This window comes from Scleropages formosus, chromosome 17 (genome assembly GCF_900964775.1).
Source record: "Scleropages formosus chromosome 17, fSclFor1.1, whole genome shotgun sequence".
Classification (NCBI taxonomy): Eukaryota; Metazoa; Chordata; class Actinopteri; order Osteoglossiformes; family Osteoglossidae; genus Scleropages; species Scleropages formosus.
In genome coordinates this window covers 21,521,956-21,546,162 of record NC_041822.1, presented here as the reverse complement: position 1 = coordinate 21,546,162, position 24,207 = coordinate 21,521,956, and the positions used below count along the sequence as shown (strand labels likewise).

The 24,207-nt window shown below is 45.3% G+C and overlaps 1 protein-coding gene across 2 annotated transcripts in view; it reads right to left on the bottom strand.

Moving 5' to 3' along the window:
- The window catches only part of ralgps1 (Ral GEF with PH domain and SH3 binding motif 1), a 147,903-nt gene that overhangs the window by 106,402 nt on the left and 17,294 nt on the right, over positions 1 to 24,207 (bottom strand). Inside the window, exons 1-2 of one of the 2 annotated variants that reach the window (XM_018758380.1) lie at positions 21,957 to 22,202; positions 7,125 to 7,221 (exon numbers count right to left, since the gene is read on the bottom strand). The gene's annotated coding sequence lies outside the window, so the exon portion shown is untranslated. Of the gene's footprint in view, positions 1 to 7,124; positions 7,222 to 21,956; positions 22,203 to 24,207 lie in introns of those variants that run through there. The other variant, XM_029259572.1, reaches the window with a different exon arrangement.

Sequence of the window (24,207 nt, the reverse complement as noted above, 5' to 3'; positions counted from 1 at the left end):
TGAGTGACCCAGTGTAAGTAGTGTGTCTAGCAGTGTAAGTCACCGCGGTGAATACGGCGTGTGGGCTGAATACACTACGTAGACTTTGTCGGAAGTTGCTTTGGAGAAAAGTGTCTGCTAAATAAATACATGTAAATATGAGTAACAGTGACCAGCAGAAGGCAGCAGAGCTCTACACAGAAACACTGTAGGTTTGTACAGTATAATGATTCTCTGCCCTACATTCTGACAGGCAGCCACTTAGGAGATTTTCCAAATTATTCTTTATATGTTATTATTACGGCCCTTTTCCTCAGAGCCGCGGCGGCGCAGATATTAAACCTACTGCCCTGTGGAACGGGACATTCATAAACTTTATGATGATGTTTACGATGGCGCCTGGACTGCAGTTTTGTTGTGTCAACACAGTGCTTGGGAGTTCCCTGAAGGGCCATGATTCGAACCTGCAGACCGATCATCCTGGGTGGAGAGGGAACTCGTCAGGTGCGGTTCCTACTCCCTTCGGCGTCAGTAAAGTGAACCGTCCTCATGCGACAGACGTTTATTTCCAGGGGGTGGGGGCTACGGAGCCTGTGTGTGACACTGTAAAAGCCAGGATGACCTGATGACCTGATGACCTAATGACCCCCCCCCGGGGCATGACGTGACCCTTGCACTCTACAGCGCGTGTGCACGGGTACAGCAGCCAAGCTCACAAATTTAGAACCTGTAGGCTGTCAGTCCAAGTACTGCTGTTCAGCAAGGCCATCCAAAAATATCCATCCACCCAAATTTAAAGTAGTAAAATTAGCACAGCAACAATAATTATGCACCATGTACTAGTATTAGCCAATATTTAATGGTTAATTTCCTATATCTAACATTCCCATGGAAAAAGTATTGTTTACTGTTAATAATTCATTCATTCATTAGCCATTTTCATCCAAAGCAGCTTACAATGATAGGCTTGTACACTAAGGTACTTTACAATGATTTACTCATGTACTTTCTTAAGAAATAAGGTTATAATTTATATCAAACAAATTAGCACCAATTATTATTTTAAATAACGGCAGCGGATCCTTAAAATTATTGCCGTTTACCGTGGTGTTACTTCCTCCTTTATCCAAGGTGCCTTGGAATGTCAGATATTTGACTTTGCGATGTTTTATCCATCACTGCAAGCAGGGTCATTTTTACCGCATCAATTCAGGGTAAGTACCTTGGTCAAGGGTACTGCAGTGGGAGCAGTGATTTGATCCAAGGTCTGTAGATTGCAAGGTAGTGGCTCTAACCACAACACCCCCTGGTGCTCCATGTTTAATACTACTTAATATGAATAACAGTATGTACAGTTGGTGGTAGTAGTAGTAATAATAATAATAATAATAATAATACACATACACGGGCTGAAGTCGATTGTCCCGAGTGGGGTCGTGGCGAACCGGAGCCTACGGCAGACACCAGGCCATCATAAGGCACCCCAAGTGGGACTCGAACCCCAGACATGGCCAAACCCGCTGCACCACCGTGCCCCCATACAATAATAATAATAATAATAATAATAATAATAATAATAATAATAATAGTATGAATGCATTCAATTTGGAATTCATAATACTGGTTGTCACCATCAGTGGAAAAACAATGTCAGCGTCAATTAAAAGGCCCAAAGAGGCCCGTGTGAAATGCGGCGAGAACAACGCGGACAGCGAAACAGCTCCATAAATTATCGACGCGATGCTCAGAGTTCCGCGGGAGGATCCAGGTGCATCGTAAGTCGGAGCCACACTGACATCATTGTTTGGGACAAACATTTTAGGTCAGACGCAGCAGCCGTCACGCGGTTTCTATGGCAACGGTGACTGGAGCTCGGAGGGAAAGAGCAGAGTGAAGCGAAGCGAAAGGAAGGGAAGGGATGCTCCCTCCGCACAGCTCACACACACAGACAGGAGGTGCTGAAGCAGTTAAAGCTGCACGGCCTCCAAATCCGCCCCGTGCCGTAGGTGACCTTCGATCACAGCACTTACCCTGAATTACTACGGTAGGAATACCCTGCCGTACAAATGGATAAATCACTGCAACGTTGAGCGCCTAATGTTCAGTCACCTTGGCCAATGCTAAAATAATAAGCAATAATGTGCATAAATTATGACACCTTTCACTATAAAATCAACAACTGTTTGTTTATACACCGACTCACCGTGGTACGTACCTCCAAGTTACGGATTTTCAGAGATACAAACATTTCCGCGTTTATTTTTTTTTGCTATAATTTAGCATTTTCTTCATGTAAATATTTGTGAAACGCCTCCGTCCGGCGTGGAGAGAGAGCGACCTTCGCTTCCAAATGCGAAATGGCACCGAAATTCACCCAAACAGAACAGAACAGGAGTGCAGGACCCCCTTTTTCAACTCACTTCCACGGTGTTTACAGCTCCTGCCTGCTGATCCTAAGCTTCGGCGATCAACAACACGATGGGCAAAGCAGGTCTGCAAAAAGGGAGCCAACGGGGCTGGATTGGCCCACGTCCAACCCCGGGGGCTAAACTCCAACCGACTAACCAACGTCAACAACCGCTCGTCCCGAGGGGGTCGTGGCGAGCCGGAGCCTATTCCGGAAACACAGGGCATGAGGCTGAGGGGGGGAGGGGAGACACCCGGGACGGGACGCCAGTCCATCACAAGGCCCCCAAGCAGGACTCGAACCCTGGACCTGCCACCCAGCGGGCACCGGCCGAGCCCCCTGCGCCACTACACCGTCCGAGGACAAAACTGAAATAAAAAATTATACAGTCATCCATACACACACAGAGTCTGAACCGCTTGTCCCATACGGGGTCGCGGGGAACCGGAGCCTACCCGGTAACACAGGGCGTAAGGCCAGAGGGGGAGGGGGACACACCCAGGACGGGACGCCAGTCCGCCGCAAGGCACCCCAAGCGGGACTCGAACCCCAGACCCACCGGAGAGCAGGACACGGTCAAACCCACTGCGCCACTGCACCCCCTATACTGTCATCCATTCATTAAAAAATTTTTTTACATTAAAATATTTTCACTGCTCTTCACAAAGAGTGACTCATGTGAGCTCTCAGAGGCCCTTAACCACAGTCACACACATTTATTCAGGGGAGGAGCAAATCCCCAGCAAGTTTCATTCAGTAGGAGTTTGCGGAAACAACAATTTTATTTACAGTCATTTATTTTTCCATTTTTCAGTGTAAATCACACACACACACACGTCTCCATGTCTCCTTTCGACTCCACGCAAAGAAGAAAAGACAAACAAGAACCTTGAACTGCCGCCCACTTATTATATAAGCTAAACGTCACTTTTACCTCATTTAAAGGAAAAAATAAGAAAACGCCGCGCTCTGCCAGCAGGCCTGTCGGACGGGTCACGGGAGGTCGCTGCCGCGCTGCCTTCTTTCTGCTTCAGAAGAGCTCAGATGTTTGTTCCGGCCCCGGGACCGAGGGGCGGGGGGAGACAGGGCACCCGAGAGGCCGCGGGGGTCGTGCCGACAACGCTCTCGTTAGAGCGAGCTCACAACCTACCGGTGCCGGTTAAAAGACCAGTCTCTCTTAGTACCCGTGAATGAACAAACTAATGAAAAAATAAAGCAGCAAAACAAAAAACATAACGCAGAGCGCTCCAGTGAGGGCGGGATCCCGGTGTTAGTGGCGCTGGACACTTTCACTCGAAAATGCGCAAAAAAAGAGGGTAAACAGGATGCGCTTTAAACAGCTCTGATGCCAAACCACATGACTGGTGGAGAAACTGTCAGAAAAATTCCCCCAAAAAAATTTTTTTAAACATATTTTTGACATTGGAACAACTGTATTTTCTATGAGATGCATGTCGCTTTGAAGAAAATCGTCTGCTAAATGAATAAATGTAAATCAAATGGAGTTGCTTTGAAGTTTTGTCTCACAACCTGCTCCTCCCCCCCCCCCTCCTCACTTATTTTCCTAATTTTTCTGCTTTTTAAATATTTTCCCTCCTTCATAGGCCCTCAAAATGTCACACCAACACAGACTAATGGGAAATCTGGCACCGACTCCAGCGTCTCCATAGGACGTTCCTGTGGGTTTTAACCGTTAGCCCCCCCCCCCCCACCCCACACTGTCACATTCACAGTGAGAATGACGGAGAATATAAGCTCAACGGAAACGTTGATTTTGCCCTCTACGTTCCTTGTTAAACAAAAGCCCAAATACTGTTTTTGATAAACCTATGGAACAGTCATTAATTTCTCTTCCACGTTTGGTAAACAAGTGCATCTTACTGCTCTGGTCCACAGCAGAAACTCCAACCCCCCCCCCACAGTTAGGAAACTGAACGCATGACCTCTGTCACAATGCTAAAATTTGAATTTTAGAAGGTCTGGCCACCTTTTTGAGAACTTCTTGGGAAATACCACATGACCACCCCGGTAAACAGTGTAACTTTTGCACTTCCCATTGTATTTACCTGGATCAGTAGAGATTTGTATTTTCTCTGTATTCTGATTCTGTCTTTTCATTGTTGTGATCAAGAGCTGTGCTCATCTGTTCTGAAAACAGACACACACGCTTATGCAAGGGTACTACACCTGGAGGTGAGACTGGAACCTATAACTTCCCCAGCCAAAGGCAGCAGCTCTAACCACTACACTACCAGTGTGTTTGGTAAGCTAGACACTTTTTATTGAAGTAATTCAAGGTATGTACCTCAATCCAGGGTGCTACAGCTGGCGGGACTCAAACCTGCAACCTCTGAGCTCAAAGCCTTCCAACTCTCCCCGCGACAGCAAATTTAGCCGATTTCGTCGGAGTTCACTTTTTCCGAGCGGCGCCCTTCCCGCCCTGTTGCCTCGGGGCGCTTGAATATAATCCGAAAGCAGGCGAGCAGAGAGACAGGCAGCAATCAGCATATGAGTAATAACAATCAAGGGATGAGTGGGTAAAAAGCCTGAAGGCAACAGAGGAGAAGAAATAAAATTCCGACGGCTGGAACGCGAGAGGAAACATCTGAGGGTCCAAGGCCACTTGGCCGCCTACCGGTCCGACACGACACTCCGTTTAATTTCCTTACGAAATCGCCGGGGCGGCTTGTCGCGAAGCCCTTTCGGTACACCGGCAGGTGGCGCAGCGGTTAGCGCTGCTGCTTTCGGACTCCAAGCTTGCAGGACTGAATCCCAACTCCTGCTATAGGACCTCCAATGCAGAAACTTACCATGAATTGATACAGTAAAAATTACCCAGCTGTATAAACAAGTAAATGGTTCTAAGTTTCTCTGGAGAAAAATCTCAACAAACAAGAGACTAATGAAATTGAATGATGCGGCGACACCAGGGGATTCTGGGTATTTTCCTCATCACGTGCAAATTGGCACAGAAAGCGGCATCGCGGCTTCCGCAGAAAACACGTGGAACGGTCCGGTGCGTTTCCAGAGAGGGGAATGCCTGGGTGTGCCGGGTTCCAGAGCCTTCCGGGCTGTTTCACCGTGCTCTTCGCTACATGACTCACCGCCGAGGTATATAGGAGGTCTGGCTCTGGTGAGTCTCAGGTGTTTCGGCTGTCTTTTTTCTCGAAACGATATCACACAACCGATTTCTCGAAATTCAGTAACCAAATGTTTCAAAATTTCTGAAAATCAACGTTTTCGTTTTTTTTTTTTTTGGATTAAAATGTATTACCAAGACAACAGCGTGTCTGGTACCACAAAACTGTCAATAACAACTTCTCCATTTTGGTTTATAACTCCTTATTACAGATATTTATAAATAAAATAAAACTAAGAGATAGATAGATAGATAGATAGATAGATAGATAGATAGATAGATAGATAGATAGATGTACATGAATAGGTGACTGATTGTAGGGTTTTTATAATCCATCCATCCATCCATCCATCCATAACTGCTTGTCCACTGCAGGGTCACAGAGATCCACAGTCTATCCCGGAATCACAGGGTGAGACAGACCACACCAGGGATGGGATCGCAGTCACTAAAGGGGTGATCTAAGCAGTTGCTGATGATCATCCCCCACTGGTGAGTAAGAACCTAAATGCACACCTACATCAGAAAGGTGCGCTTGGGTGTTGCAAAGTACTATGGGTAAAAGGCAGGGTGGGGAACTGATGTGCTCCCGCGTTCCTCTCTCAAGTTCAGAAGCGGGGAGATAAAAGCTCGGCCCGGTGCGACCTGCCCCTGTGCTGCGTCGGGCCGGGAACCCAGCAGAGGCGTGGCTTTTTAAAGACACGCTTCAAAAGGCTCCGGGGCCCCTGTACCCGCACCACCCCCCCCCAGCCCCTCGAGACCAAGTCTTTCACTCCATGGCCCAGCCAGTGTGTAGGGTCCATCTTTAGACCCTCACCCCAGGAGGACAAGGCAGCAGATGGCATAATAGTGAGAGCTGTTCCTTTAAAATCCGAAGACTCGGGTTCGAATCCCACCTCCTGCTTCAGTACCCTTGAAGCTTAATGCTGTAAGTTGCTTCGGACAAACGCACATTTGTTATTTTGGACCTGGAGTGTGTCGCCAGCCTCCTCGCCTGAGTGATCTAATAGGCATCACGCACTCCATTCGAACCCGATGCCCTCTCCCCCCCCCCCCCCATGTTCCGGTCAGCAAAGTGAACAAAAGGAGATGTTATGAAAAACAGCGTTTCCATGACAAAGAGCGCAGCCTCAGCGCGGCAGAATGGAGATGGATCCAACTCACCCACCCCCTGGACCGGGAAAGGGAAAAAAATTTAAAAAAATTAAAAAAATTACAAGCTAGAGAGGAATAGCTGTGGAAAAGCAAATAAGAAGGTTGGCTCAGCTCACGCTCTCCCTCGCCGTCTTCGGCATCCGTCCCTCCGCACGCCGTTCTCGCCGAACACATACGCACAACTTGACCTCACTCCCTCAACGTAACATTTACCTCCCTGCGCTACACACCGTTCAAACACCGCAGTTGCCACGGCAACGGTCAAGAAGTTTCAGCGGGGATGTCGTGGTTAAACAGAGCGTCCGCATGACCGGCACGGAAGGCAGTCTCCGGTCCGGGGGACTGCAGGGTCGACTTGTGAGTAAATTTGTACACCGATCGCTTGGCATGATAGTCCTGGTGATTAATGCTAACGGGACGTTAAGCCGCACGCGCCGTACTTACCCATACTGCACTCTTCTCTTGCGTTACATAGTCAGCCAGTTCACCGCGGTCCTGCCGGCGGCGTCCTCGGCCCAAGGGGGCGTCTCAGGAAGAGGAGCTAGAAAACATGCAGAAAGGACACGTTACGCAGCGACACCAGAGATGCTTTTCGACCCATCTGTACAGCTGAGGCAAAACCTGGCCAGGAGGTGGCGCAGTGGTTAGAGTCACCACCTTTCCTTTACATTCATTCATTCATTTATCTGACACTTTTCCCCAAAGTGACTTCCAATGTTAAGATACCTACAGTTATTTACTCTTTTATACAGCTGGGTAATTTCAGAGGAGCAATACCTTGCTCAAGGGTACTAAAACTGGAGGTAGGATTTGAACCTGCAACCTTTGGGGCCAAGGCAGTAGCTCTAATCACTACTTCACCAGCTGTCCCTTCCCAAGATTCAAGCCCTGCACCTGCTGTATTATTCGTTATCAAGGTACTTATACCCTCATCTGACACAGTAACGTTACCAGGATGTATAAACGGGTAAACCAGTGTAAACAGTTTAGTGTACAAACCTGTAAGTGCTTTTGGGGGGGAAAAAAAAATGTGTGAGATAAAAGTAAATGTGAGCAGTACAACTCAGCTCAGGTGCTCTACCCATTTCAGGAGTTCCTCCCGACAACCATCAGGTGACATTAAGCTGCTGTGCATTAGCCGCTACGCCCCCTGCTGTCCTGTTCCAACAGCAATTTATAGACTGTTAATACCAGGGTTCCAATTCAATCCAAACCAAACCAATCACAACCATCGATTAATGTGAACAAGGCAACGCTCGTGCGCGTTCAGGCATGAAGGTATGATGACATGCCTCCAACCAGGCCCCGATCACGCCAAAGGCATAACTTGTTTAACCCCGACACATGAATCCGCTTGAGCCGGACGTTTCCACTCCCAATTATCCACGTCTTTCACACACATTTCACACACTGCAGCGGAGAACTGCTTCCCCATGATTCATTCCCACCAATTCATTTGGCTACAGATGAGGGCTTGATTAGAAACTTCCACAATCTATGCGGGCTTGTGTACCCGTTTCCATAGCAACCGAGCGAGCCCCTGTAAATACCTGTATACACCGGCTGTTGCTAAGATCCCGACTACACATTTGTCATTTCTTCCTTTTCTAATATCGCAAGCAAAGAGTGCTTTCTTGTAGCGCTAGGAGGGAGCTTTGGATCTGAGGGTTGCTGGTTCACATCCCACCTCCTGTTGTACTGTCTTTAATCAAGAACTTACTCCCATTTACTCCAGTAAAAACTGCCCTGCTTCATAAATGGGTAAATCATTCTAAGCTGCTCTAGAGAGAAGCGTGAACTAAGTGAATAAATGAAAACTTGAGCTTGATGCAGAGCGGTACAGCATCGCCCCGAAACGGGATGCGTTTATTCGTTGTGCGTCGTTGCTGAGCTGTGCAGCCTGGCATAACACTTTGACACCTTCACGGTCAGGGTGAGCGGCGCCTGGAGTCGCCCTGTCAACACGTCACAGGTTGCTACCACATCGGTGAAGGTAATAAGGGTGTGGGAGGGCGGCCCATATGTTGGAAATGAAAAATTCTGATCTTCCCCAACAAATTTATGTCACCCCCCCCCCCCCCCGCTTTAATTTGTGTCACTCCGCTCAGTGTAAACACGGTAAATTACACAAGGAAGGCTCTGGTGAGACTTAAGAACATGTATTTATGACAGTATTTAATTACACTGGACAACGGAAATCTGACGGGTTATGAAAATATACAGGCTTTTCCAAACAAAGACGATACTGTTCAGCACAACGTTGACATACGTGTCCTTCACATGATCCCGGTTAAAAAAAAAACAACAGACAGCAACACACACAAGTAGCGCACAGATGGATCGTACAGACGATTCTCAACTTCTCAACTCCCGACCCCGATGTGATTTCAGAGGCACCGCTCAACACAACCACAACAAACTAAACTTGGAATAAACACTGGCGGGAAGGTTTAAGAGCATTAGGGAAAACAATAACTATGCACAGAAACTTAATTATGCTGAGCATAAGACAATATAAGAGAGGTGCATTATACTGAGAGTATCAGCCAATCATAACCAACGATTAATGTGAATTTACTGTCACCACTTCAGCAACACAATCAATATCCATTACAATTATTTATTCGTTTTGCTGATGCGTTTCCGTAAAGAAACTTTCAGCGTTAAGGTACTTAGTTATTTACCCATTTATAAAGCAGGGCAATTTTTATTATGGTAACGTTAATTAAATTCACATGAATCAATATTTTTTTTTCATAAGAAATAATGGTCATTTGATACTCTCACAATAGGAATTTACCTTTGGGAATTTATCTAAATGGGAATTTAAACCGTGGGGCGATTATGTTGAATGAATCTTGCAGACTCAGGTACCACAGCAAGCAACTGAGAAATATCTGGAATAATAATAATAATAATAATAAGAAGAAGAAGAAGAAGAAGAAGAAGAAGAAGAAGAAATAACTCACACTTTTCTCCAAAGATACTCATGTTAGGTTTTTACACTAAGTTGCTTACACTTATTTACCCATTTATACGGTAGGATGAGCTTTACTGTATCAGGGTAGGTGTCTCGATCAAGGGTGCTACAGCGGAAGCAGGGAAATGATATAGAGACCTTCCATTGCAAGGTGAGAGCTCTAACCAGTACGCCACCTGCTGCCTCATTCCTGCAGCAGCGTCACCCTTAGTTACCGATGACTTGTCTCTGAGAATCAGCCTCCATGAAGTGCCTTCCTGGTCGGCTCGTCCTGCGCGGAAAGGGATAAGCCGTGTTGTATACGCGGAACAATCCTCTTACGCAACACAGCGAGGCAACGGGACGGAGCGGAGAGGGAAATCGGCGCACGAGGCCAACAGCCGCGAAGGTGCGAGAACAGAAATCCCCGGAGAACCCGAGAGCCGCCTACACCCTGCGGTTCAAAGCAGGCGCTGCGATGCGCGAACAAGGGCTGGCTTCTTCTGCAATTACATAGAAGTGCGGTCGTTGATCTCCGAGACACAGGGCGGGTCCGAGAAGATCGTAATCTCGCGAGCAGGTAGGCGGCAGCATGGACTCTGAAAGCGTCGTGAAAGCGTCCCAGAGATGACCTTTCGCTTCCCCAGCCCCACTCATGAAAAGTTTCCCCGAGGGGCTCAGTTTGTTGCTGTACTCAGAGATGATGCTGAGAAGTGGCTTGAGACGGGGCCAGGGCCCGAGGGGCGGGGCTTATGAGATGCCGGACATCTATACCGCCAACCAGTACTATCAGGTCTGGCTGAACAGGTGAGGGGTGTGGCTTGTGGAAGCTCCACCTTCTAAGGGAATGGCTAATATCGATCCCAATGGACGGCAGGTGGCGTAACGGTTAGATACGCTTCCTTTCGATTCAGACAACCCAGGTTCAAATCCCACCTCTTGTTGCAGCACCCTAGATCAAGGTAGTGTACTTACCATGAATTGATGCAGTAAAAATAAGCAGCTATATAAATAGGGAAGTCACTATAAGTGGCACTTTGGTGAAAAGTGATGTATGGATGAGTGACCCAGTGTAAGTAGTGTATCTAGCAGTGTAAGTCACCTTGGTGAAGAAGGTGTGTGGGTTAGTAACACTACATAGAGTTCACTGGAAGTTGCTTCGGAGAGAAGTGTCTGCTAAATAAATAAATGTCAATGTAAAAGCGTTGGATAAATATCAGTAGTAATGTGAAAAGATAGAAGCTCAGAGGACACTGTAACAGCAGAGGAGAATCTGGAGCATCCAGAGTTACAGCTGTCGACAGAAACACCCTGCTGGACATACCGTAATCCCAGAGCTGGAGACGACGGAGAAGGCGGACCTCCAACTGACAGAACCCTCAAAAATGTAACGGTCAGATAAACATCATATAATGGACACCTGTCGGGATGTTTTATTAAAATTCTACTGAATATGTGCAACACAACATCTGAATGTCAATGTGAGAAAAATGCATTTTTAAGAGAATTATAATTGAAAAGAAAAAAAAGATCTTCCATTAAGTATTCACCCTCCTTGCTATGATATATGCAAATAAGTTCTGATGGAACAAAGGTACATTTTAAATAAGCCAGAAAATCAACTTAATGTGGCCTAAACTGAAACGCAAGATGTGTCATGAGAGCTCAGTCATCTCTGGGAGTTCCCACATCTGGTGAGGACATCTAATAAGAAGTAAGTCATAAAGACAAGAGAAACACGGGAAGTAATTCCACAAACTGTAAATCCTGTGAAAGGAGTTCAATTTCCAATTTCCACAGAATGGAAAACTCCCCCAAAGCACAATAAAATGAAACCATCCTTTATCAATAACTGCTTGTCCAGAGTAGGGTCGTGGTGATCCGGAGCCTATCCCGGAAGCATAGGGCAGAAATAAACGTAAACCTCAAAGTAATTCACCCGAAACGCATCTTTGGACTGTGGGAGGAAACCAGAACATTTGGGGAACAGCCACGTGAACATGGACAGAACGTGTAAACTCTACGAGGACCACTCGTACATTGGAGAAAAACATTTTTACATTTTTTTTTTTTTAAATTTATTTATTTATTTTTTTAATATATTATCTCCTTACTATTAAATACTTTGGGTACAGAACTGCTGAACAAACTCATGACCCCTGTATACCAGCCATTCTCATCAGGCAGAAAATTTTTCATTACCTCCCCATTAAACCCATGCGACCGTCTCCGAGAACATCCGTAATATTAAACCTACGTGTGCTTTTCTTAGCGAGAAGCCTATAAATGTCTCTTATTCTTGCAATTACGGCTGAACGTCACGCGGACGTAACCTTGGGAACCAAGATTTTACCAAGACTCTAAGATTCTGATTACTGCAAAGGAAGTCTTTTTTTTTTTTTTTTTTTTAATGGCAACACCAGTGGGAAATATGCAATAAAGATATACAAACAGAAGAGCAGGATGTGATAATATATATGAAATTCAAGCTACATACAGTAAGCAGCATATGAGAGACCCGTACAGTGGAAAAAAAAATTTGAAGAGGGATTCAGCCTTTCCTGCTGTGTCACTGAGCAACTGGGTCCATTAGTCTGTCTGATGTAAACACAAATGGTGCGTTTCAGACTCCAGACAGGAGCATATGAATAAAATACAGACAGTGCACTAATGTGCATTTTTAAAGAGGATGGATCCCATTTGAAATTTAATTCCTCGGAAAACAAAACAACGGGGGACAAGCTGGAGCATTTAAATTGGTGGGGAATGTGCAGTGTCAACAGTGATTTGCAAGGGTGAGATTCCATCATAAATTTTTAGTTACTGCTCTATTTCTGCGAGCAGGATTAATACCATGTTGAGAAAAAAAAAAAAACATGCACAAACACACATGCGCACGCTCAGATTTGTTTGTAATATAAAAGATTTCAAAAGCAATGTCACATGGCCAGCATATATATTAGATGGGAAGCATTAACAAGACAGTGGAGTTATAAAAGAAAATGTTAAATAGATCATGTTAAATATTAATATGAAGTGTGAAAAGATCCCCCCTCCCTCCTGGCAGGCTGGTACTTCAGACCCACTGAGAACTGCAGGTGTTGTCCAAGCTCGATTTCTGAAACATCACATCAGTGGAGACGTGGCTTGTTACCACGGCAACCGAGTGTGTGGTATTCTGTTTACCGTTCTGCTCTTGCTTTTGTGAGTGGAGCTACACTGAGGCAGTGGGGTGCCAGGCCTCCTACTCCTCTTTTTCTTCCTCCTCCACTGCCTCATCCTCCTTCACACTATGCTTAACTGCTTCCTCCTCTCTCCCTCTGGTGTGACCAGGCTCTCCTCTTGGTCCCTTCACTCCTTCCCCAAGTGGTGTCGTGCACATTGGAATGGGGAGGGTCCGGGGGATGTGTCAAGAGCTACTCACGCGGGTAAACAACAACAACTCCAGTGTGACATCATCCAGGCCCCCGACTCCCCCCACAGGGCAGGAAAGGAAGCTTGAAGGAAATAAAAGAAGAGCAGCTGACTGGCAGCAACATAAAGGCAAATTCTGGAAAGGGAACAAAACGCCACACAGAGAGTGTTTAAAAAGAACATGACAGACTCAACGGACAGTCGGCACTGAGAAAAGGGCAGCTCTGCAGGGAACGGAAAATGCAAGCAAACCCAAGCCTGAGGGGATCCCCAACATCAAGCATGAGTTCCAAGCCCAGCAGCAGGCACTGAAGGTTGTCAACATCTCTACCCCTATTCAGCCACATCTTTTCCAAATGGATGTGGAAGTCCAACTCTTGAGTCGCAGGCGTCCCTCACTTTCACTCCACCTTTCAGGGGTCATCATTTTAACCAAAATTGACTTTAGGTGTAACTATGCTGCTGACGGTCCTGCATCAACAGCCTATGGACATTCAGATGGAAAATCGAGCGTGGGAAATACCTAATGCCAAAACCTTACACCGTGTGAGAGACCTAATGCTGTGAATTAAACCGAGCGCAAAGTGTTCAGAACCCCACAAGTCTATACCTTCACAACGTTTTAAGTCCTGGTTATTAGATTACGAAAGTGCTGCAGTTCCACAGTAGTATATAGCTCAGTATTGAGATGTTTAGCCAGTTTAACCCGTGACCCATGCACCCAGCCTCAAACTGCTTGAAGTTCCTGGAGCTCAAACAGTACCGTAAATGACTCAACCCATCAATGCCTTGACTCACACAAACAATGACGGGGAATTGCAGAGAACACCCCCGGTTTTCAGCTGCAGAGAACAGCCCCGGTTTTGTCTCTGATCTCATTTCACCATAAACAACAAAGACAAGCACTATAAGAGGAGATGTGGAGTCACCATGTACGACATGATGACAGAGAAAATTATATGGAAGCTTAAATATAACAAGACAGCCTAACCAGACAGCACTGCTCAAGACTTATTTTGTGGTTTGACTGATGCTTTCACGACTTGCAATTTTACCTATTTATACCACTTCATATTTAGTGGATCTTTTCAGCACAAGAACTTTGCAGAACCCCTCCTGGATGGAACTGAGAACACTGAAGTGGGATGTATGCCACCCACCCAGTAACCAACGAGATTCAAGAGTAGCTTCAAAACTTGCCTGATTTTGAAGAGAATGAACTTCATCTTCTCGTGACCCTGCAGACTAAACATGGTCAAGTGAGCCGTATCTGGCCCCTATGTGACTCTGGTATACAGGATGGAACGGAGCCACACCAAACCAAGCCAAACACAACTTTTCTGGTCTTCCTCATCTACTGTGTGTAACAGGGAACTCTCCCGATGGAACAATGATGGAATGCAACCATAACCTGTCATCTGCTGGCTTCCTGTAGCTGCCTGAACCAAGCCCAAAACTCTGGTTCTGGTCTATAGGATAGCCAAAAGATCTTCTCCTACTAGTACTGATTCCCTACACCCCAGGAAGAGCACTTTGTTCCTCCCTCTCTGGCTGATTTGTGGTTGCACCCATATGTTCTCAGTTAAGACCCCTATGTCGTGGACAAAATTCACTCTGCACCCACAACTGCCGAAACCCTCCAAGGATTCAAGAAGGGCCTCAAAACTCATCTCTGTTGAACCCATTTGTTTTTTGAACTCCTGATAGCTAAAACAATTAGCCCACCACCATCGCTATGATCATCTGTAAAGATTTTCATTTCAGTAGGTAGCTACTTAATTCACAATTATTCATTTAGCAGACTTGGGATAGGTGTAGCAGCAAAATGCTGCTATCAGACAAACAAGCTGTGTTTTGATAACCATGTGTTTGTTTTGAAATTTGTCTATTGACAAATGGAATTGTGTATACTTTGTTGTATGTCTACAAAAAAATAAATAAATAAATAAATAAATAAATAAATAAATACATACAATATATTTCAATAATGGGCTCTTTGCAACAACAGTGTTGATCAAAGATGAGGACATTACAAAATACAAAGTTACAATAAAGAGTAACAGCAGTTATAGAAAACTACTGGAAGAAATCAGCTGGCAGCTGAGGAGAAGAAAACAAACAAAAAAAAAAACTCCCACTGAGAGCTATTAAAAAAAATAAAAAAGTAAACCTGTAGGCATCCAGTTGTCAATGGCTGCCTGCCCATCTTCATCTTTTTTTTTTTTTTTTTTTTTTTTTTAACCCAGAGACAGGTGACCTGTGTGGACATGTCTAGAACAAAAGACCAGTATGTTTCACAAGTACAAATATAGTCTATGTACAGTAACATAGGTATCCAGGTCAGTATAAATATCGGCCTAATTTTCCAAAACTTGACATGTCACAGCCGATGCCTCTCAGCAGGAGTGCCCTTCCGTGATTATACAGTACAAATAATAAAGAAATAAATGGAAATTCATCAAAGGGCACTTTTATCACCTTTCTGAGCCATTTCTAATGTTTTCAAAGTTAATTTTTACTATTGTTTTTCAGGTGGCAGAGTCATTTTTGAGAGCACAATAGAGAGCACAATTTTCTGGGAGCAGTTTCAGGGTAGCCATGTATGAACACCACAAAGATAGCTGGGTCCACCCTCACGACCCGCACGATTACCGCTCTCATTTTCTGCATCGTCCTTATCGCTCGCCCCAATTAAAAAGTCTATGGCTGTGGAATCTTTCCCAGAATTCAGCTTCAATTCCAAAGAGCGTACTAATGGCAAGGGCATTAACAACGCCCGCACTTGAGATCTCCAGCTACGGCTTCACTAACTGATGCCCAGGGCAAGAGTGACTCCGGCGTACAATTACGCTTACCAACGATAAGGAACCTGAACTTAAAATACGATTAAATACCTATCACTTTGCAATGATCTCACACAAAATCACAATGAATATTTTTTATTATCTTGCACATACAAGTGCACTGCGAGACGTGAGACAGAGCAGCAGAAATATGGACAGTGAAATCCATGTGATGTACCTCCGAAATGGCACAACGTGGCAGTAATTATTTCATCCCTCTTGTGCACATACCTCACAAGCAGGTGCGTTCATGCAACAGAACAAGAATCAAAATGAGAAATTACACTATTTGGAAAAATAATGAATGACAAGAATTCTCAGGATACGTCGAATGCAAAAATTACTTCTTACATTTCCATTTCTCCATGGCAAATAACGCATTCGCTATACTGTTTTTAATATGTGCTTTCTGTATTGCAGCATCAAGATGCAAAAGAGCTATAAATAACCAGATAATTCACATGCATTGCCCTAGATTTGCCCAAATAATGTAAAGATGGATCCACTCCATTCACAGCTGCTATCCAGAGGCAGAACCAAGGAGAAGTGACAGCCCTCCCTCCCATCTGCACATCTCCAGAGTAGACAGTGTAGTGATTAGAGCTGCCACCTTCTGCTCAGAAGGCCTGGGTGTGAATCCCATTCTTGCTGTACTGCCCCTGATCAAGGTACCTCTTACCCTAAACTGCTCCAGTAACATTTACCCAGCTGTATTTACATTTATTCATTTAGCTGATGCTTTTCTCTAAACCACTTACAAGGTTAGTCTACCTACAATTATTTACCAATTTATACAGTTGGGTAATGTTATTGGAGCAACTGAGATTAAGTACCTTGCTCAAGGGGCACAGTGGGCTTGGCTAGGTTCTCCTCTCTAGTGGGTCTGGGGTTCAAGTCCTGCTGGGGGTGTCTTGCAGCAGACTGGCATCCTGTCTGGGGTGTGTCCCCACCCCCTCCAGCCTTACACCCTGTGTTGCCAGGTTAGGCTCCAGTTCGCCATGACCTGCCTGGGACAAGCACCTTCTGCAAATGTGTGTACCTTGCCCAAGGGTACTACAAATAGAGGTGGGGATCAAACCAGCAACCTTTGGGTCCAACAGCAACAGCTCTAACCACTATGCTACTCCTGTCCCCTGTATGAAAAGGTATGTCATTGCAAGTAACTTACTGCAGAAATGACGCTTTGGAGAACACACACACAAATCGTTGGTCCCCAGTGGGGTTGCAGCATGCTGGAACCTAACCTGGCACACAGGGCACAAGGCTGGAGAGGGAGGGGACACACCCAGGACAGGACGCCAGTCCACCACAAGGCACCCCAAGCAAGACATGAACGCCAAACCTGCAATATGGCAAGACCTGGCCAAGCCCGCCATGCCACCGCATCCCCCATTTTAGAGAATAGCACCCCCCACACACACACACACACACACACACACATTTTCAGAACCGCTTGTCCCATACGGGGTCACAGGGAACCGGAGCCTACCCGGTGACACAGGGCGTAAGGCCGGAGGGGGAGGGGACATACCCAGGACAGGACGCCAGTCCATCGCAAGGCATCGCAAGGCACCCCAAGCGGGACTCGAACCCCAGACTCACCGGAAAGTAGGACTGTGGTCCAACCCACTGCGCCACTGCACCCCCCAGAATAGCACCATCTAAAGAAATAATTGTAAACGAAAGCAAATGATTTCTGAGCCCCTCTTTCAAAGAGCCGGACTTTAGAAGTGACATATTAGGTAGAAACCACAAAACCAGTCAGGATGCAAAACAGCTGAGGGGTGGGTAATTGGAGGTGGGCAGGTGCCCAGAGCAACGCTGTGTATATAAGCAACCAGTCATTTGTGTATTTATTTATGTGTATATCTAAGTTTTATATATACTGTGTGTGTGCGCGCGTGTGTGTATATATAATATATATACATATATATATATACACACACACACACACACACACACACACACACACACACACACACACACACATATATATATATGTAAAAAACCCTCCATTTATCAAACCTCAATTTAGTGGACTTGAGATCTTTTTCGTAAATTCTATGGCTCATATGTCAGTGCTTCCCTGTTATTTTCCAGCTGATTTGACGGTACTTGAGAACTTCCCCGTAATAGTGTGGTTATTATGTGGAAGAGGACAAAAGTGATTCCTCTTCTGAGTAAACTGCATAATGGTCACTTTCTTGTTTTTTTTCTTTTTTAAGAGAAGCTGGGTAATAAATTATTGCTTTCTAAAGCACGAGATGTAATAATCAGGCCTTCATGGAAATTCACTGTTCTTCACGCAAGTACGAGTGCTGTGGTGCTACGGAATATGTCGTTTGTTGTTCAGTGACCTTCGGATTTCTTACAGACACTGTTTTAGGGACATAATATCGAACACACCCTCCTCCCAATTCGTCTGTTAAATCGAGGATTTACTGCACGTTCAAGCCTAGAACCCAACAATGAGAGCGTAGAGTAAGAGTCAAAAGTGACCCAGAGTTAGAGTGAGTTTGAAAATATCCTCCTTGGATAAACTAGACACCCGTCAGTGTGTGGGCAGAGCAAACAGTGAACAGAGAGGTCAAAGTGCATGTGCAGAACCCTTTATCCCAGAGGAGGGGGCAGATCGAAGGCCAAGGGGCCACGGTGAGGGACCCACACACACAGCTGTGTAGACCAAAGAGGAGCTGGTAAACATATCAATTACAAGTCAAGATATAGTTAACAACAATTATTTCCCCATTAATAGACTTCCTAAATCTAACAATCACAAAATACTCTGCAAAAAAAATTACCACGCACAGTTTCTACAACAGAAAGTTCCAAAAGTTGCCGTCAAATTCTATCTCCCAACTTCTTTGCTGTTGGCATCTGTGGAGGATCATCGTCCTCAAAGTAACCGAGGATGAAGATATGACATAGGGTCAAAGTGTGGAAGATGCAGGCCAACTAATCTGATGGAATAAAGTGTAGAACGGGTTTTCGTCAGCGGTGAAGCTCTCTGGTCGGGGTGCGAATCGAGTTCATCTGAGAAGTTCAATGGGGGGAAAAGAAATAGTGCGTAGAACCTGAGCACCAGGCAGCAGTATTACTGGACTCTTCCTTTTCTATCAGATGGTCAGAAAACATGAATAAATACAATTCTAAAAAAAACTTAAATTTTTAGCGGCATCAACAGTCAAGTAAATTAATTAATAAAAAAACAAGCAGATAAATAAATAAGGCAGCACTGGAAACAGGTAAAGAGCAGCCTAGTCTGAAAATATGCCCATGACCAGCTGGTGCTTGGGCTCGAGGCCCACCTCTTACAGTCACTCTGGAGAATAGCTTTCATGGAAGGGGATGGGGGGCTGATTAGATTTTTTTTTTTTTTTTTTTTTTTTAAATTTATTTTCTCACATCACTGAAAGCTGGACGGTGCCGCAGCCATCTGCCACGATGCTGTAAATCCTGGAGTCGGGCCCTTAGAGAGGACATTTATTCAGCAAATGGAAATGGAGATTAAATCCAAGAACCCACAGCAGATGATCCAACAGCCAGCGGGGAGACGTAGAACGCACCACACCGGATGAGCTTGACCCTCGGGCCGCGGGCTGTGAAGTCCGCGCTGTGATGAATGCTCATGCTGCACGTTGCTCTTCCCAACTAGCCTTGAATCTGACCACGGTAAACTCACAGCCATGGGTCTTAACCCTTGAACTGTGTCCCATCCAATATTTGGCAATAATTTATAACTGTTTATTGAGTAATTATGAAGCAAAGATGATCACTAAATATTCTATACCTTTTAACAACTTCTTCACTAATGATTATCATAAGTTCTATGCTTCCTTTTGGAATTGATGATTCATAGACCTTATTTACCTTATTTACCTGGGGTAGGGTGTGGGTGTCCTCTCATTTCTGGTGGTCATTAATGTGAGGTGTTCAGATGTCAGGAAGCCTTATGGCAATCAGATGAAGGAAATGATATTTATGATGCATAAAAGTTGTAAATAGGCAAAATACGATGAGGTCGCACATCCAGGAAGAGAAGAAACTGGTGCTGAAAGGATATTGGAGTTGGCGTTTGTACTGATCAAAGACCAGAAGCTGAACGCTGACCATCCAGAACGCCCCGCTGACCATGTTAGCCGACGGCAGACTTTCAGGTCACGAGGGAAGGGAATGTTTGGCAAAGCACCGCAGGCAAGCTGTTCAACGCGCCTGTCCGTAGGTCGGGATTGTGGCTTCAAAATTATTCCCCGCCATCAAAGTTCTGATAGAAGAAGCAGTATATAGGACGACGGAAAGGTGAACCCGGGGGGCGTCGCGTTAAAGGCGTTCGGATGCCATGTGCAACCCCCCAGAGGGTAACACCAACGTGACACGGCTCAAATCGCATGTCTGATCCCTCCCCTCCTCAACGCCAAACCCCTTCCACTCGAGCGCCAAGCAGGGTTTTATCTGGACCGCAGCTCTTCGCAGCACCCGATACGGCCCGACCCGGAGCAGCTCGCACTGGATGCGTCGCTTCGGGGGAGAAGTTCACCCCCAGTCTCATCTGGGACCTTATCTGAAACTCACCTGGGCACGAATGGGTAACTTCAGACCATTTGAACATTTCTGTCTCTCCCATGACAGAACCAGACTTATATGCTTAATAAACACACCGCAAAAAAGTTTTAAAAACAATAAACGATTATGATTCACACCCCTGATTCTACTCACCTATTTGGTGTAACCAATGCAACTTGAATTTCACTTATTTTTGCACCTGCACTACTCGCGTGTTCCTACTACGCACACGATTCCCGCTAAGAAACATGAGAATTTGGTCATTAGACACCTATTTTGTCACATGAGAAACACTGATTCTTATTAAAAGGCCATTTCATGGTAAAACAAGACACAGCTATACTTTCAACTATCCGTGTGTGTGTGTGTGTGTGTGTGTGTGTGTGTGTTTAAACACATTTTAACAAAGGCACTGTTACCGACAGGAAAAGAATAAAAATGAAAATACACAGAAAGCAGGGTAAAATGCATTCAGATGTAAATCAAACGGACTTCCTGTACTAAAAGATAAAAAAAAAAAAAAGTTGTCTCATCCAGTCTCCTCTCACAATGTAGAAGAGAGATGAAGAAAAGATACAAGATCATGCGCTGGCAGGAAATAAGCTTTCAACACTAGAAATAAAAACGATAAGGATGGAAATTCAATGATGAGACTTTAAACACTTGATTAAAAATTAAACACTCTGTAAATCTATGTATTTTTTCCCCCAATTGGAGAAATGAGCGTTTTTATGACACTAAATTACCCGAAGTGTGTGCGTGTGTGAATGACTGTGTGTGTGTGTGTGTGTCGCTACACGTATCTCATGCAGGGTGTGCCTTGCCTGTGCCCTATGCTTCTGAAATAGACTGTAGATCACCGTGGCCCTGCGTTGAGATAAGTGATTTTTGAGAGTGAGTGAGTATTTATTTATGAACAATATAACACAAAATTCACACACACACACACACACACACACACACACACACACACACACACACACACACACACACACACCATCTGAAACCGCTTGTCCCATACTGAGTCGCGGAGAACCGGAGCCTAACCCAGCAACTCAGGCCGCAAGGCCGGAGGGGGAGGGGACACACCCAGGACGGGACGCCAGTCCATCGCAAGGCACCCCAAGCGGGACTCGAACCCCAGACCCACCGGAGAGCAGGACCTGGTCCAACCCACTGCGGCACCGCACCCCCCATAACACAAAAGTCTATTTTAAAAAAAAAAAAAAAAAGATTGCTCAATGAACCCAGACCCACGAGTTCTAAAGAGCCAGCAGCTGTGAACTTCTTCTTTAACATCAGCCACCCCCCCCCCGATGTACCAGGACAGTAGTAGAGTCACGGGACGATCTCACACGGAATCCACCTCTTAACGGCCGTCAGCACTTAGAGAAACGAGCAACTACCGCACCGGGCCACACTGGACCCGCTGGGGTCGGGAGAAGCGGGTCCACGTGAGCTAACGAAACGAGCGCTGGGAAACAGCAATGCACTTACCTCCGGCCGCTCGGCACGGCCGGGACGGCGAGCGCGCCAGTAGCGTGCGGGGGCAAGCGCTTTCGTTTGAGGGCTGACGCCGATTAAATAGCATTTGACCTTTTGCCTGGCAGTGCTCTGACCCAACTCCGGAGAGCAAGGAGTACCCCAGGGCACCGGAAACACACCATTCACCATCCTGGAAAGGATCGGTTAAACGACAGGCTTTGCAAAGGTGGGGAGGGGGGGTAGGACGGAAAGAAAGAGGATCGCTGCGTAAACAGGTGATACAAAGTCCCTCTCGGGTCATAGGGAGCCCCTGTGCCTTGGAAATATTTGCTCTGATGGGCAGATAATATTAAAAAAAAAAAAATAAAGAAAAATTTTAAAAAAAGGGCAAGTGGAGCCTGCAGCTTATTGGAGGGCAAACTGGTCATTCAAAAACACAGTAATGACCTGCAGACCAAGCGAAAAGAGCCCTTCCGCAGGTTCTTTTTGTGCTCTTCACAAACGTGGTAAAAGGCAATGAAAAAGGGAGCTCCAAAGAGAGAACAGATCCCCCGTCCTTAGAAACCATGTTTATGTACAATATGGTAAAGTGATAAGTGAATTTCACCCGGTGTGGACCAGTCACACACACCAATATACTGTAAAGGTCCACATCAGGATAATTTCGTTAAAATAACAGCTAACCCCAAAGTATCATTATGATTCACCTATTTTTATGGGTTCAAGAAATAAATTATAAAAATGATGGAAATTTAAAGATAGTGCTTTAAACACTTTATTGAGCTGTAAATCTGTGTACTTTTTAACTGACACTTCTGTTCATAGTGACATTCCGTGTTAGGTTTATACACCAAGTTCCTTACAATGATTTATTCATTTATACATTATTACTGTATTAATTCAACACAAGTACAAGTACTTTGATTAAAGGTAATACAGAATCTGGTGGGTTTTACCTACTTACCATTTACCACTGGAGTGCTGGTACTATTTACCAGCCTGTGTGTGTAATAAATAAATTTACCTGTTGGGTCCTACAAGACACACACACACACACACACACACACACACACACACACACACACACACACACACACACCTCACCTCCAAGATGAAACCCAAGCATCTGCACACACTGATCTCTCACCATGTTGGTTACTTACATTTGTTCATTTATAGGACACTTTTCTCCAAAGCTTAAAACGTTAAGCTATTTACATTGATTTACTTATGTTTACACCACCTGCAGTGGTATCAGCTGAGAGTAGGTACTCTGCCCAAGGGCACTAGAGCAGGAGGTGGGATTCAAACCTGCAATCTCTGTCACTCCTACCATGTGCACCACCCTGCATATGACCTGCCGATAAAATACATGTGAATCTAGAAGACAATAAGTACAATACTGGTATTTACCACAGTCTCACATACATTATCGGTATGGACCAGTATGGAGCAGTGTGTTACTGTCAATTTCTTCAGATATTTGAGGAACACACTGCTGTCAAACACAGCACAGCATCACAGGAGACATTCCATAAAAAAAAAAAAAAAAAAATGCGTGTGTGTGTGTGAGAGAGAGAGAGAGAGAGAGAGAGAGAGAGAGAGAGAGAGAGAGAGAGAGAGAGAGAGAGAGAGAGAGAGAAAGAATCTACTGTTCCTCATCCAACATATTTAATTGTTCATGTGACCTCCGCAGTACAAAGCCTGACATTGTGGGAGGTCTCCAAAAATAAAACACTGAAGGACGTTGCAGCCATGAACACGACGAGATGTTCTCTGCAGCATGTTTTCCAGCCTGTGTGTGTAATAAATCAGGACGGAGTGTAAAAACACACATATAAAGCCTAGTAATACACTCCTCTCTGTTGAACCTCTACAAGCCAAAGCATCCAGATGAAGCACAGCTCAGTAAGAGGGGGTTGGAAGGACCAATGAGGCAGTGACACCACTGACCCCACACACACACACACACACACACACACACACACACACACACACACACACACACACACACACACACACACACACACACACACACGGGAGCCTGAATAATTTATAGCGCACACACTGGCCTGGGCACTTGATCTTCTGTAAGGAGCAGAAACATTTTACACCCTTTTTAATTTCCTCTTCAACTGCACTAGCAAGACCGCGGCATCATTTAGAGGACCGGACAGGAAGGCGCAGACGAGACCACCGCGGTGCTATGAACCCACAACCTTCCTGAATGTATCCAGGTCTTCTTCCTGGAAGGTGTTCATCA